Genomic DNA, 15,276 nt, shown 5'->3' on the forward strand with positions numbered 1-15,276 from the left:
TTTGCGAGATGTTCTGCTGGGCCTAATGGAAGATGTGCCTCTCCATTTGCGGAGAGAACTCTGGTTCCAGTTCGTACTTTAAAGGCTTTTCTAGATCAGACCTACAACAACAGGTGGATCGGGAGAGCTGGTCCAGTCCCTTGGCCAGCAAGGTCATCTGATCTGCCACCTCTAGACTTTTTTGTCTGGAGCGCCATGGAACAGCCTATCTATGCAACTTGTAACCAACCGAGAAGACCTAGTTGCTAGAATTGTGGTGGCTGCGGTCGTACGGGCACCTTGGGTCAACAGGTGCATAAAACGTGTAGAAACGCATGGAGGACATTTTAAGCATTTGGTTTGAATTTGTTATTATTTAAATTGTTTTTTATTGTTTCAATTGTTTTTCTATTGTTTATTGCTTAGATTGTTTTTATTTTTTTTCATTTAAATTGTTTATTGTTTAGTTAAATTATTTATTTTTTATTGAAATGACATTAAACTTTTCGTTGCGACAAAAAAGTTTTGATGGATCCTTGTATGGATTTTAGTTTCTTGCACGGAAACGGTTCGTCGGGGCGCAAAAATGCAAAAGATGTGTTTTATTAAAAACTAACAAAATATTTCGAAAAAAAAATTTTTTCAAAAAACCAGTGGCGTATATTTTTTTAAAAATTAACATACATGTGCTGCAAGTCCGTCGCTAGACAGGTCAAATCACCTGCAATTGCTCAAAAAGCCTCACCACTTATCATTTAAAGCCTTAAAATTTAATTCAAATCGCTATAAGGGTTTTTAATACAGAGGAAAAAAATCGATTTTTTTGAAATATTTCAACACTTTGTATTTTGGAAACAGCGCTCTTTCACCCATCGGTGTCCTATCTCTACTACTTTATGGCTACTGTATATAGCATTTATAACCATTTGAAAGGTTGTCCCCCAGGACAAAAGGACAAAAACCCATTGTCTCCCTGTATAATGGGTTTTTATCCGTTATAGCCTCTTAAGTTTTTGAAAAAATATATAACTACTTGCTAACAGTAATGGATATTTTTTATATTATCTAGTATTATTGTGCAAATAAATTATTAAAATGGAAATCCATTTGACTTATTAATTAAATATATTAATGATAATAAATTAACCACTTCACATAAACCTGCAACTTATATAGCCTACATTTAATTAATATAAGAAAAACTTTTATTTGTTTTAATCAAATATTACTTTTACTTAAAGGTGATGTCTATTATTTTCGATATGGCAATGTGTCAGCATATGCCCCTAGAAGGGTTTATTATCACGAGAATCGCAAATGAAACTTCATTTTTCCACCTTATTTTAAAATGTCATTTTCATGACTTTGGTCTCTTTACTTTCGAATTTTGCAATACTATTTCTAAAAAAGTTTTTTAGTTTGCTTTTATACACACTTTCTTAAACTCTACATTTTTTTGATAACTATTTCTTTCTTACCTTAAACTATGTTGAGCAGTGTAATCCGGCTCTAGCAATATTTATTAATGTAAATATGCGACTTATGTTCATCTGCAAATAATTTACTTACAAAAAAAAAACAGTTTTTTACAATATTATTAGTTCTATATCAAGTCTAGTACTGCAAAGGTATTTTATAATTAGTTTTAAATTTTTAGTCTATTAAAATGTCTAGAACCAACCACACACGAAAGGCATTTGGGTCGACCAAGGGTGACTACTCCTCATATAGATCGATATGTTCAGTTAGAAGCTCGAAGAAATCACACAGTTACTACCACAATTAATAAGTCATCTGCGCGGAGCTCATAATGTGACTGTTTCAGGACATACCATCTACAGAAGGTTGAGAGAAGGTAATCTAGTAAGCCAAAGGTCTTGGAGATGCCAACTCTTAAATCGAGGGAATCCAGTCGGGAACAAAATCAATGGCAAAATGTTTTATTTACTGACGAATCTCGCTTTAGCTTATATCTTGATTCTCAAAGAGTACGTGAACGCATGACACCTGGCATAAGAAATTGAATCCATCATACACAGGAGGTTCACAGTTATAGAGGAGGCACAATTGTATGTGCAGGATTTTCTTTTGGGAGTCGAACTGAGCACGTTCTTTTTGATCGTTTCTTATCAGCAGACATCTAGCTTAGAAATGTTCTAGAACTTATTGTTGTTCCATACGCCCAAAATATTGATGCAAATGAGATTTATGTTAATGCATGATAATGCCACTCCGCACACAGCTCGAATCACACGAAATTTTTAGAAGAGCAGAACATTCGTATTTTAGACTGGCCAGGTCAATCACCTGGTCTCAATCCTACATAGCATACCTGAGATATGCTTCAGCGAAGAGCTCTTCAGGGTCAGAATCAGTTCAAAACTAAGATCAGCTGCTTCAAGCTCTTCAACAGTGTTGGATAGCAATTCACCAAGAAGATAACTTTATCCTTTCTAACGAAAATCAATATTTTAATGTCACGTCATTATTAATTTGTTATTGGGGTATCTCCACTTATAATAATTACAACAAATATTTAATTGGAAAATTTTAAAAAACTTTGTGATTAACATAATTCAATATCCCTTGATTTTGAGCATGTGTGTATATGTTTGACAGTTTCCTTTTTTTTTGAATAACTTAAGAAATTTCTTATTTATTTTAGTTAATTTGACTTCAATTTTTCTTATACATGGTGCGTCAGCAAGGCGTACGGCTAAAATAGCGCCTAAACTATACCGAGTGGAAAAAACTTATATGACGCGGTTAAAAGGTTGACAAAAATCTACAAACTAAGAATAATTTTACATATACAGGGTGCGTCAAAAATAACATACGGAAAAACATGTAGGTTTTTTAAACGGAACACCCTATATTTAATGGCGTTATGTTTTTGGGGGCAACAAGAGTTTTACACTAATATCTCATTTTTTAAATTTCATTACGGCGCTGCCAAGTAATTCGTACTTTTAGGATATTTTTAGTGTTTTAAGGGGTTGATTAAAATTCTTATAGCAACCGCTGTGTTCAATCTAGATAAACGAAATTTTTAATGTAGTTAGTTTACGGTATCAGCTTTATCTTTTAGTAAAAGTCTTAAGTTTTTTTTTTAATACAGAGTGTCTAATATAAATTTACCAATTTACTCAAATAAAATATGCAATAACTCGATTTTTTTAATGGAACACCCTGTATTTTTTCATGAAATTTGTTTATTTAATGTCTATATTTCCTACAAAGTATGTACTATACCTAACTCGCTTTTTTTGAAATATGTTACATTCAATTTTACATGATTTATTATTATTTATTATTATTACTCTAACTACTAAGTAGTGGGAGGATAAGTAATTATGGTATTTTGAATTTTCCTTTACAACTCGGACTTCTCCGTATTGTTATATTCTCTGGTAATAAATGTATGCGAACAGAAATATTGAAAAATATTAATTTAAATGGATTGCTTATAGAGATGAAGACACAGCAGCTTTATTGAAAAATACGTATCCAAGCGATATTTTTGTTAATAAAATGTTCGCACTCCACTAACAAAAACAAGAGGACAAACATAAATCAAAACAAACTCAGGTAGCACACTGTACTAAAGTAAACTGACAAAGTGACAAAGCGTTGAAAAGTCAGGCAGTTTGACATCACGTAATTCATGCAATAAAATTTTGAAGAAAATTAAAGGTTGAGACATTGTAAGGCAAGCGATAAGACTCCACTTCACTATTGTTTTATATATTTAGCTGTGTGTTTAGGGTTATTATATTATTTGAAAACAAGCGCTAGTAATAAATTTTAGGTACATAAGGTACATATGTATCTCATTACAAGTATTACGTAAGTACAACGTATTTATTTGTTTAACAACATTTTAAATGCCTAATTTTTCTCAAGTTTCCAAACATGACGCCATTAGAATAGCGTAAAACAACATGCGGTATTATAATGGAAACGGAATGATTAAACGAAATAAAAAGGTATTTGCTGAAAAAAATAAGTAATTTGTCGTCAACTTACAAGGACTATAAAGTTTTTTTAATATTTATCTCATAATTGTATGTGTATTTGCTTACTATTAATTTTCCAAAGTAAATTACAATTTCAATAAGTTAATAATTTATTGTAATAATATGCATAACATTATAGTTTCCTGGATCAAGATTTCCATATATTATCATTTCAAAACACCCATTATACAAATTCACCCTAAGGAAGGAACTATTACCTACCGAAGATCTATTATAATATCGAAGATATTAATATGTTTATTATACAATTACCTAATCTATGTATTGAATAATTATTTGTTGTTACGTTACTATATGTATGATTTAAGTTAGACAATTGTAAATAAAATATTATATAATAGCATGGTAATGCAAGAAAAAATACTTTTAGTTTTAGACTTAAATCGTTGGTTTACTGCCAAAACAAGATAAAAACATTTTTACCATTTTTTTGTTTAGTGCACTTTCGTAACCAAAATTTGAATATAAATTTACTGCATAAACCAGATAAGTGTTTATTTGCAAAAAGGGAAATATTTCTTCTGCAAAAACAGGTTAGCGCTTTATCACTCTATCTGGTTCAAAAAAATACCAACTTAATGATTATAGAGCAAAAATTACTGGAAAGCGGATACATAGAAGTAGACAGCATGCACAATATAAGCGGGCTCAGAAGTTTATTTCTATGTTTACAATGCATGATTAGTTAACAATATTTCGCCTGGATAGAATAAGAGCATCAAAAAAGAAGCCGTTTGTTATGCAGGAACACAAGTTTCAAGAGTTTTTTGATTTGGAAAGTCTTTCTAAACTTGTGAAAAATAAGACGAGAGAATATGTTAATAATAAGAAGGTAAACTGGTTAAATGTTTTCGTTACCAAAAGGCTAAACCAGGTAGTATAGATATAATCATACCGCAGAATACCAAGAAATAAACGTTTTTGGGAAAAGTCGAAAAATACCCAATTTTAAAGAAATATTGCCAAAAAATACGTACTCAAAAATGCAACCTATAAGTTCAAAAAAAGAAACAAGATTTATTAAAGTTGTGTAAATCGGAAGTAATTCCAGATGAATTTCACCCATATTATCTAAATCTAGCATCGTCCGACGATGTTCAAGACAATATTCCTGAACCAGCACTTGAAGATAGTGATCCTGAAGTTGAAATTTAAGATAAAGGTACTTGTAAGATAAGTTTTAAAGTTTGCCAATAAGTTCGGGTAAAAGAAGTTAGGTACACATCTGTTTTTATATTAGTAACTTTTGCTAATTAATTTCCTCCTGATCTCTGGCTTGAATTATGTTCATATTACTACAATATATGTTATATCATCATTTATTAAATGTTTCCGTTCATTTAGCTGTTTTACGGTAGGTTGAAACTTCAACCCTTATTCATACAAAACAAAATGTTACATCTGGTTTTGGCAGTAAGCCGACGATATATCCATAACTTTCGATCGTTATCAGATTTCTTCGTTCCTTCTCCTGTCCCTAAGACTGTTGCCAACCAACGTTCGTTCCATCACTCTTTTCATCATCAATTGCCTGGAATAATAATTTTACTTCTTTCAGGTAGTTGAGAGCATCAGGTAGTAAAATAAATAATAGTTTAGTAAGTTATATGTATTTCATATTTTCTCTAGTTACGTAGGTCTCTTTGAGATAATGGACGAGTTCTTTCAATTTAACAGATTTCTGTATAGTGACAATCGTCCAGGAGGAAAGACCCAATGCGTTAAGGTTTTTGGACAGTGTTAAAGGGACAATTCCAGTGGATGAAATAACTAGAGGGAGTATATATACATTATCTTGCCTCCATTGTTGTTTTATCTCGTGAGCTAGATCTGCGTATTTAGCAAGTTAAGTGTGTGTTGTTTCTAGGACATTATTGGTATTTAGCACTGCTATGTCAATTAGAAAGGTTTTCTTTTGGGCTTTGTTTATTAAGATTATATCTGGTCTGTTTGAAGTCGGCGTCCTATCGGTTAAAACAGTTCTGTCCCAGTAGAGACGAAAGTCGTTATTTTCAAGTACAGTTTCTGGTTTGTACTGGTAATACGGGCAAGTTTCGCCAATTAGATGATAAAGCTTTGCCAGTTCTTGGTGAATAATTTTTGCCACACAGTTATGTCGGTGCAGAAATTCGGCAGCTGATACAGATGTGCATCCTGATGTTATATGTTGAATTGTCTCCGGTACGTGCAGGCATTTTCTACATCGATCGTCGATTACTTTCTCATCTTTAGTAATGTACTTAAGGTGATTTCTTGTAGCAATCACTTGGTCTTGTATAGCTATCATAAAGCCTTCAGTTTCAGGAAACAGATCTCCACGAGTCAACCAGTAGTTTGACGTTTCATAATCGACATGTTCGGCATTAAGTTCGTGAGGATGCTTTCCGTGTATTGCCTTCTGCTTCCATGTGTTAACTTTAATGGCTGTGTGCTCTGATTTTGTTACAGTAATGTGTTCTGCTATGCCTGCACGGAGATTCAAGGGTGTGTATCCGTTATCCGCTAGCACCACTGCTCTATTAAGAGCAGAGGTTTCCCTCATAGTGAGGAAGTATTTCTGAAGATCTGCTACTTGTTTTTTGAAGAGAAAATAAATATTAGTTAGTCCTCTGCCACCCTTGGATCTGGTAAGAGTAAGTCTTTCGACGTCGTGAGGGTTGTTCTGATCTTCCTCTCAATCTCCTCTATATCAGTCTTTGTCCACCTAATGACTCCAAAAGAATACGTTGAGACAGGGATAGCGTAGGTATTAACCGCTTTAATCATGTTCTTACCATTCAGTTTAGTTTTCAAAATTTGTTAAGACGATTGATATATTCCTTTTGGACGTTCTGCTTTATTCTCTTGTGCTCTGTATGGGCTGACTGATGTACGCCCAAGTACTTATAGGTTTCCCCTTCTTCCATAGCCCGAATGAGACTACCATCTTGTAATTTAAAGTTGTTGGTGTTGTGTTTACCTTTGATAGATGTTTGAGTTTTGCATTTATTGATACCAAAGCTCATTTTAATCTCGCGGGAAAATATTTCAATTGTTCGCAGCAATGAGTTGACATGCGTTGATGTCCCAGCATAATTTTTTTTTTTCATGTACATTAGATGTGTAATATTATATAGGTTTTCCGTGTTATCTTTAACGGTAAATCCATGTTGACTTTGATTAAGCATATGGGAGAGGGGATTCAGAGCCAGACAAAACCAGGGGGCCTCAGGGAATCTCCCTGGAAAAGGCCTTGTTGTATTTTAATAGGCTCAATCGTTAAAGTTTCATTTCTGCAGTTAAGATTCAACTGTGTGGTCCGGAAACCCATCGTATGCTTTAATAATTTGATAAGCGGTGGAGCGACTTTATAAATCTCAAGGACCTTAAGCAGCCAAGTGTGTAGAACGGTATCGAAAGCCTTACGGTAATCTATAAAGGCTATAAGTTTCTCTGCTTCTGTATTGCTTGTTCCATAATTACAGTGTCTATAAGTAACTATTCTTTACATCCTTGAGACCTCTTAATGCAGCCCCTTTGTTCTAGAGCGATAATTCCGTGGTCTTCGCAGTGCCTATAAATTATTTTTGCAATGCATGCTGTAAGCAGTTTATAGATTGTAGGCAGGCAGGTGATAGCCCTATATTTTGCAGGATTTTCGGTATCGTTATCTTTTGGCAGCAAATATGTTAGTCTTTGCGCAATGTAAGTTGGTATTGTGGTTGGTTCCTGCAAAAATCTGTTGAAATGACGAGCTAAATGTGTATGAGTGCATTTAAACCATTTGTAACAAAAGTTATGAATTCGGTCGTTACCAGCTGCTTTCCAGTTGAAGGAATACTCCACTATCTGCCTCAACAGCTCAGGAGATATTATCGGCTCGTCCATTGGTCTTAGTTTCTTTCATTCTGTCAATCTCTTTTTGTATCCAGGGTGCTTCGACATTATGAGTTGTAGGACGGATTGACTCCCAAAACTCCCTGACTTGTCGTTTAGATGGTGGTTTACCGCTGTCATTATTGGTGACATTTCTAAGCCTCCGATAAAACTGTTTCTCGTTGTTCTGAAACAGCCTATTGGATGTTTTATTATTATTTTTATTTTGTTTATTATTATTATTATTATTATTATTATTATTATTATTATTATTATTATTATTATTATTATTATTATTATTATTATTATTATTATTAATTCAATTTAACACACACAGTGGTTTTCTATAAATCTCGAATTCAAGAAAGGGTAATGAGCTTTTATTTTCATTTTCATATGTAAAGATTGTAAATCATCCACGTATCTGTACCAACACTTGATCAACTTTTTAAAGGAAAGCATTCTAAGGTCTTCTTCTCAAGAAAGAGCATGAAAATTTCTGCAAGGAATGGGGCTTTTTCATAATAGCTAGATTTAGTCATAATCACAATGCAATTGCCTTTATCGGCTTAAGTTAAAATGAGATTGTTTTTTAATACTTAATACATATACCTGTATATTATATGTAAAAAGCTTATAAGCCTTTTAAATTTTATGTTTTGTCTAGCTATTCGATTCAGACCTGAAACAACCCTTATCCTCCTGAAGAACAGATGATTATGATGATTAAAACCTTAAAAAGAAATACCCTATGACAAGAGAGCTTTTAAAAATAGCAAAATAAAATAAAACATAATAAAAAAGGCATGTTATTAATGAAATATCTAGAGGCCATCAACTACCAATAGAACTTCGATTGACACCCCTTCATCGAAAATACATCCAATTTGATTCCAGGTTCAAATGAATTAATAAACGTACCAAGAACCCATTATAAAGTACGTCGCTGACAACCGATTAATCCAAGAACATTAGTGGTATAGTTTCGTATATAGTGCCGAATTTTATGACCCTATTGTATTTGGTATGGTATCCGGTACTATAGTCTAACCAATATTTATAGAATCAGCCTGATTTAGCAGCCTGTTGTATGCATTAAAAAAGTAAGATTATTATTTATACTAATTTTAAATATAAAATAATGTTTTCTGCCTTCATTATAGGAAAAAATAGACACATCAAACAGACCAAACAAAATACAGAAAAAAACTAATAAGACTATTCTTAGGAATAATACCTATTTGTAGGATAATTAGTGATTTTGATTGCATAAAATTATAATGGAATATTCAGGGTGTTTGGTTCACCGACGTATATAAGAAAGGGGGTGATATCATCGTTTTTCTGGTTTGTACCGAATTTGGTGATAGATCCATAAAGGTTATAATAAAATTTTTGTTAATTATTTTATCTAATTATTATTTTTTTTTATAAACCTGAATGTGTATTTCAGAGACACGTACTGGGATCTACATTTAATGAAAAAAAAATTTGGAACAATAGCATGAAGAAAATGAGTTTCCAAAATATCTAACTTGAAGTTTATAGGCGAATAACTTGAAATGCGTAAATAAGTTATTTGTTCAAATATTTTCAAAAACTTTCCAACAGGAAATTCTGCTTTTTTTATTGACAGCAGTTTAGCGATGAATACTTAGTACCGAGTAGTTCTAAACAAACAAAGAAATACGCAGGAAGATATGGAATGTGAAATACAAATTGTAAATATGAAATTAGGTTAATTTAAAAACGCGAATGTTTTCTTAACAAAAATACATATGACGAATTAACAAAATGCACAAACAAAAATTATTTACGTGTATTTTACATGCATTAATTACGCTCATGCTCAAAATAAGAACCACCGTTTCTAATACAACGTCGACATCTTCGTCGCATCTCTGTAGTGGATACGCAGGCTAGGCGTATCAGTTCCACCTTCATTATTTCTGCTGCTGCGTTAATTTTTTGGATAAGGTGTTTTCGATTTAGGATTTCTTCATTGTACACCAGTTCTTTCATTCTTCCCTAAACATAGTAGTCGAGGGAGGTCAAATCGGGAGATCTAGCTGGCCACAATATCGGTCCATTTCGACCTATCCATCTATTACGAAAACTATTGTTAAGAAAATCTCTTACACTTATCGGATAATGGGCGCAACATCCATTATTTTGGTAAATGATTTGATCTCTTATATCCACAATACAGTTCATCCAAAATATCAGGTCAGTTATTTCTCAAAAATTCTAGATAATTTTCTCCATTTAAATTGTTTGAAAAAAAACGGACCGATTAGAATTCTGCCTATTATACCTGCCCATTTACATTAAATTTTCGTTCGAATGAAATTTGTTTCTTCATATGAGGATTTTCGTGAAGATCCTGATGGTGAAGATGTGAAAATTAGTAGTCGCTTCGCGAGAAAAATTAAATTCATCCATCCACAAAAGTCTTCCTAAAAATATGTTATCTACTATGTTGACATTTAAAATTACTCGACAGAAAGTGATTCTTCGAAAAGGGTCACCTTCCTTGAGCCCTTGCACGTAGGTATAGTGGAATGGGCGCATTTTTTTAGAATGCAGAACTCTCCACACTTTCAATGGAGAAATATGCAGTTTTTGCTCTATTTTCCTGGTGCTAGTGGTGGGATCTCTTTTAATTTCATTTAAAATTTGCAGATCCACTTCAGCTGGATGTTGCTGGTTGTTCGCTCTAGGCTTTGCATGATTTAAAATACCAGTTTCGCTTAATCTACAGTAGGTATTAGCGAAGACGGTTACATGAGGTACTCTTCTTTAAGGAAATCTTTCAGCATAAAATCTCTGAGCAGCTGCTGCGTTGCCGTCCACTTTACCGTACATAAAAACTATATCAGTATATTCAGCATTCGAAAAAGCAGCCATTACATCAAAATATTTAATAAAAATATCATAAAATAAGCGGTATGAAATACAGAAGTTGACAACTGTTGATAACAAATCAAATTCTAAGTTTGTCCGTCGCAGGGCAACGAGCAAAACAAACCTACTAAAGAGCAACATCAACAATAAAAATATAATTTTATATACTGAACAACATCTTTCAACTGGTCTCAGTAAAAGAGAGTCAGCAATTTTTCTTAGAATATAATATAACAATCAAAAAATAAAGATAAAGGAAGTTTTCAAAAATATTTGACCGAATATCTTATATACACACTTCCGAGTTATTCAAATTTATTTATTTATTCAACAAATTTACAATAAAAAAATAATCAAAGATCAGATAAAATAATTAACAAAAGTTTTATTATAACTTTTATGGATCCATCACCAAATTCGGTAAAATACGGAATAAAGATGATATCTCGAAAACCCCAACACTTGATATCAGTGGCATAACAACGCTAAAATTTGCCGTGTTCGAAAAATCGTACGGGGTCCCCTATCCTTACGGCCCCCTTCCTGTTTTTTTTGGCCCTTGCAAATCATAAGTGAAAATACACTAATTTTCCAATCTTAAAAAATGAAAATATGTTTACAATGAAAATTGCATAGGTTTTGATGTATTAATCAAAAATACCGAGGCACAGCTAAATTTATTTATTAAAAATATTTCTTTCGTGCTTTGGCTTCTGCAAATTATCAACTGACAAGTATCAAGGTTTCGTGAAGTTTCATTTTCAATTGACAGTACACTTAATAAACTTAATCTTTTTCGTCCCATTGTAGACCTTAGAAAATGTTTGACAATTTTAAGTTTCGAAAATGATCTTTCTGCACTCGTAATAGTAACTGGAATAGTCAAAAACCTCTAACAGGTAGTTATTATTTGATTTTTGAGTGATTATTTGATTTGATGAATACTTTTCAATCAAAATGAATTCTAACAATTGTTTCGTGGATTCAACTTTCTTTATATTGTTGCCAGAACAAGCTTTGAAAGATAATAACTGATTTAAATTAAATTTACATAGCCAAAAATCCTTTAAAAATGATTTCGATATTATTCAGCAGTAGTTTTATCATTTAACTTCGCATTAAGGTTATAGCACGCAGGTAGCTTAAGACTATAAGTTGTTCACTTCTCTTTGCAGTTTTTCTTCTTATTGATTTTCTGGGTTCCTTGTCCTGAAGAAGCCATTAAACAGAAACGCGTGTCGGCAAGTACCACCTTATTTTTTTCCTTCCTTCACGGAGTATGAGGACATATTTATCTTTTTTATTGTTTAACCTATTAAAATCTATATTTTATATTTATTTGCTTTTTTTGGATTCCCATAGTTTAATATAAAAGTCCTATCTATTTAACACTATTTTATCATTTTAAATCAATCTTTTTAATTTATAGAAATAAAAATCATTTTTCAAACTGCTTATGCTTATACCTAAGTTTTAAACAATATCAGCAGAATTTAATCACTTATTAATTATGATTGGTTGGCTGTTCCATTTAGCTTAGCAACAAGTTAACTACATTTTGAAATTGTATTTATTTCTTGTATATTAACAAAAAAAAATAATTACTTACCAGCCTCAATCAAAAATAGCTAAACTTATGGTGAAATAACCTTGCCGACGAAAAATTTCAGACTTTTGACGTCACGGACGACATACAGAAAAAGCCGAAAAAAAAAAACGTGCTCATGCCTCGGTTGGTTAAATGACACTAACCTCCGCAACGTTTTGTTTTTTTAACAGGATAATCGAAAATAGAATGCCGTATCTTATCTTTCTTTGGCTTACGAATTTCAAAATGCCGCCTATACTATACGGACAATAAATTTTCGTTTAAAATAATAATAATAACAATCAAAAAATGTACGAGAGTTTTTTTTTTGCAAAATAGTATTCTTTGTGCCATGTGTGATGTCTTATTATAAATACGTATTTTATCAGTACGCAAGTGAAATTTTTATTCATAATTTAGAAGGTCATAGTCAATCTGGATTTTATAAATTTATCCTGATTAATTATTCGCAATTATTATTTTAGGTTAAAATGTGTCCAAATTGGAATTGACTCATATTAATAAGGTGAGTCTTTTACAATGTAGTTAAGCATTTACTTATTTTGACACATATTATATTATTAATATTTTAAAAGATACAAATTTTCTCGTTCAGTCTCAACCTTATATAAGTTTTCATTTAATGTGATAAATTAAGTTTTATGGTGAAACTCAATTCTTTTTATCGAATATTTCCTAATTGCTTATTGCGCCGAAAAGCAGTTAATTTCGTAGAAAGAAAATGTAATCGGTAAATCTCCTCAATAAATTTGAAAAAAAATCAAAATGAACTTTACTCGGTAAGTAGTTACCAGCTAATAACTTCATTGGGATAGTTCCTCCTTTAACTGTCCTTCACACATTTGCTCTTATTTTTAATTTATTTCTTTTAATTTATTCAATTGTAAGATTTACCATCACTAAGTTAATGTCAAATTCATCCTTAAATTTCATAAATTTTACTTTTAATAATTACAATAATTATTAAGTTCTGTCATCCCTTAGCCAGGGGGGAACTAACCTCAAAATTTTAAATGGAACAGTGGGCCGAGTTATACTTTGTTTGAAAGGTCTTTCGATTCTCTTTACGGCAATACCTAGACTAAAAGATTTTACTTCAGCGGTTTTCAAATTATTAACTATTTTAACATATTAACTATATTAAACTGTTTTAAAGTTTTTTGAAAAAACATCAACATTCTTTGTCAAACTATTAATTTATAACACTTATACATAAGCACTAGTCTAACAAATGCCAAAAATGGCCACCGTTAACCTCCATGTAATAATACAGATTTTGTTCATGTCGACGTCGCACATTTCCTAGCATATCAGGAGTTATATGTTGGCATTCAAAAGGAATCCTGTCACGTAATGCTTCTATTAAAGCTGGTTGGGTAGCATAGATTTTACTCTTTGTGTGACCCCATAGAAAAAAATCAAGAGGGGAAAGATCAAGCGACCGCGCGGGCCATTCAACAGAGCCTCTCCGTCCAATCCAGTGACCAGGATAGTTCTGATTTAAATAAATGCGAACAGCTATTACATAATAAAACATCACCTCGCCTTCAAGGTTTTAATTGTTATAGTCATTTTCAATAATGGTCGTTATTGCCGGATCGATAGCTTATTATAATAACCTGAGGTACATATCCTCATCAAGATTACCGGCTATAAAAAATGGCCCAATAATATGATCGCTACAAATGCCACATCACACGTTTAATTTTTTGGGGCTTTTTGAGTATGCGCTTCGTGATAAATTGTGATCCGACAAATAACGACAATTATAATGGTTTACAGTGCCATTTAAGATAAACGAACATTCATCTGAGAAACAAATGTTAAACATATAAGTGGGATTATTTAATGCTTTTTCACCCAGCGCCGATCCTCATCGTCTTCATTTATTTCATGTATCAGCCTTATTTTACAGAGGTGAAAATCATGAGTTTTTAGAATCCCTCGTATACTTCCTCGATTTATCTCAGATACAGAAGCTAACTGTCGAATACTTAGTGTAGGATCCATATTAACATGTCCCAAAACCGCAACTTCGTTCCTTACCGGTTTCTCAACATTCCTTTTTTTATTGGCCATCAATACTATTTTCTTGAATTTTGTAATTAGTTCTATGACATACTTTCTTTGCACGTTTCTGTTTTCTTCACCTTAATTGAAAAGTTCTACTATTCGAAATGCATTTTGATTGTTGGCAAAAAATAACTCCACTATTCTCTCTGGTAGGGAATAAACTATTTTGACTATTACTTTATTTAACACTTAATAACCTAAAAGTCAATTATCTGATTTCACTGTGTATCCAAGCGTTTTCTTTTTAAAATCTTTACAAGCCTGACATGACCGCCGTTTTGTTTTCGTTTAGCTACCCTGCACATATTATTATAACAGGATGGGATGCCTGATTGTTAGAAGATTCCTAGATCACATTTTTCCAAACATTCGACCTTAATCTATTGATCTACTTTCTTTGGGGTTATGTCAAAAATGAAGTCTACAAAGGTAGGCCACGCACGCTTGATTCTCAAATGTTGCATTAATAATGTAATTAGGAATATTTTCCCAGATACAGTTGAAAATGTAGAGCAAGAGTTTATCGATTTTCTTGGGTATTGCAGAGCTGGTAATAGCCACTACCATCATTTTAAGAATGTAAGAACGTAATTTATTAATTTTTGTTGCAATAAAGTGTGATAATTATTATTTAAACGTAATAATTTAGTGAACAGTTGAAGATATAGGTATAGGACATTATGCATAAAACATGGTCAAAAGTTAAAAGAACCATGTAAGAAAAAAAATTGTGTCACACTTTTTTACGAAACTGTATATTTACATTTGATGTCAAAAAATGCTCGATCCAAAAAAATGCTCCCTTTTATTGAAGTTATG

The 15,276-nt window shown here is 32.2% G+C and overlaps 2 long non-coding RNA genes across 2 annotated transcripts in view; one reads left to right on the plus strand and one right to left on the minus strand.

Moving 5' to 3' along the window:
• Window positions 1-15,276, minus strand: part of LOC126740491 (uncharacterized) — a 175,118-nt gene that overhangs the window by 19,979 nt on the left and 139,863 nt on the right. The window lies entirely within an intron of this gene.
• On the plus strand, window positions 3,623-4,359 carry LOC126740490 (uncharacterized). The gene is made up of 3 exons (XR_007661925.1): window positions 3,623-3,825; window positions 3,883-3,965; window positions 4,135-4,359. It is a non-coding gene; the product is annotated as an uncharacterized LOC126740490 (long non-coding RNA).

This window comes from Anthonomus grandis, chromosome 9 (assembly GCF_022605725.1).
Source record: "Anthonomus grandis grandis chromosome 9, icAntGran1.3, whole genome shotgun sequence".
NCBI classification, from domain to species: Eukaryota; Metazoa; Arthropoda; class Insecta; order Coleoptera; family Curculionidae; genus Anthonomus; species Anthonomus grandis.